Source organism: Choloepus didactylus, chromosome 11, assembly GCF_015220235.1.
Source record: "Choloepus didactylus isolate mChoDid1 chromosome 11, mChoDid1.pri, whole genome shotgun sequence".
NCBI lineage: Eukaryota > Metazoa > Chordata > Mammalia > Pilosa > Megalonychidae > Choloepus > Choloepus didactylus.
In genome coordinates, this window is record NC_051317.1 from 35,423,403 (window position 1) to 35,425,112 (window position 1,710).

The window sequence follows — 1,710 nt, forward strand, 5'->3', positions numbered from 1 at the left end:
ATACCAGCCCTGCAGAAGGAGAGGGGAGGGAAAAATTGGCAAAGACACTGGCAGGGATGAAGGTGGCCAGGAAACCCCTAAGACCACAGCAGCCACCAAGGCACCTTCTCGCTTACATTTCTGCGATCTGCTACTATAGAAACAGACTGATGGAGGAACCTGACAAACACGCCATCAGCCAGGCGGTCAAGGTCAAGATCAACAGTGATGAGTGGAGTGGACAGTATGTGCCTGTGATGGTTCGGTTCATGTGTCAGCTTGGCCAGGTGATGGTGTCCAGGTGTCTGCTCAAGCAAGCACTGGCCTAACCATTATTGCAAGGACATTTGTGGCTGGTTAATAAACCAGAAACAAGGCTGGTTTATTAAATCATCAGTCAATTGACTGCAGCTGTGACTGATTACATCAACAAAGGGTGTGTCTTCCACAATGAGACAATTCAATCAGCTGGATTTAATACAATCAATTGAAGACTTTTAAGGGAGAGAGAGAGAGGACCTTCACTTCCTCAGCTAGCCAGCGAAGATTTCCTGAGGAGTTCATCAAATACCTTCCTCAGAGTTGCCAGTTCACTGTCTGCCCTATGGAATTTGGACTTGTGCATCTTGCCCTATGGAATTTGGACTCATGTATCACCACATCTGCATGAGACACTTTTTTAGACTCGTATATTTACAGATATCTCTTGTTGATTCTGTTTCCCTGGAGAACCCTAACTAATACAGTGCCCTTGACATGATGTGACGGGAACAGCACTTCACCTCTGTGGTCTTCCCCCCAAAACCCATAACCCCAGTCTGATCATGAGAAAAGCGTTGGACAATTCTGATAGAGGGGCATCCTACAATATGCTGATTGGTCCTCTCCCAAACTGTCAAGATCATCAAAATCAAGGAAAGTCTGAGAAACTGTCACAGCCAAGGGGAGCCCAGGAGTCATGATGACTAAGCGTGATGTGGTATTCTGAATGCGATGCTAGAAATGGAAAAAGGACAGTGAGTAAAAACCAAGGAAATCTGAATAAACTCTAGATGTTACTTATTCATAATGCATCAATACTGGTTCATTCATCATGTCAAATATACTATATGAATGTTAGGTGTAATCATAGAAGAAAAATAGAGTGTGACATATATGGGAACTTGTACTATCTTCTCAATTTTTCTATAACCTAAAACTATTTTCTAAAAGTTAAAGTCTATTAACAAAAAACAAAAACAAAAACAATGCAAAACCTACAGGAGTGAGGCATAGGATGGCCAGCCTACGGCCTGGAATCTCTGGTTCTCCAAGATACTCGATATCTTTAACTAAATCCCCTTTCTGCTTAAACTAGCTGCAGTGGGAACTCGGTTGTTTGCAACCAAGAACCCAGACTAATACATGCATGTACCTAGTTACATATAGCATTTAAAATAAGAGACAGCTGCAGGAGATTTGGTTCCATTTTTCATCCTGAGTTGCAATCATTTTAAGAAGGCAGGATAATGTGTATAAAGTATCTGGGGATAGAATCAGAACTAATGAGATAATATCTGCAAAATGCTTTGAGCTCCCTGGAGCTACCGAAAAGTAAGGTACAGGTATTACCATCATTAGAAAAAACATGCTTAGAAAATTGGGCAGGAAGGCAGATATAAGTGGAAATCAGTCCAATTACTCTTGCCTTTTGAAATAGACAAGTTCTATAAAAGTTAAGAGCAAAGTGAT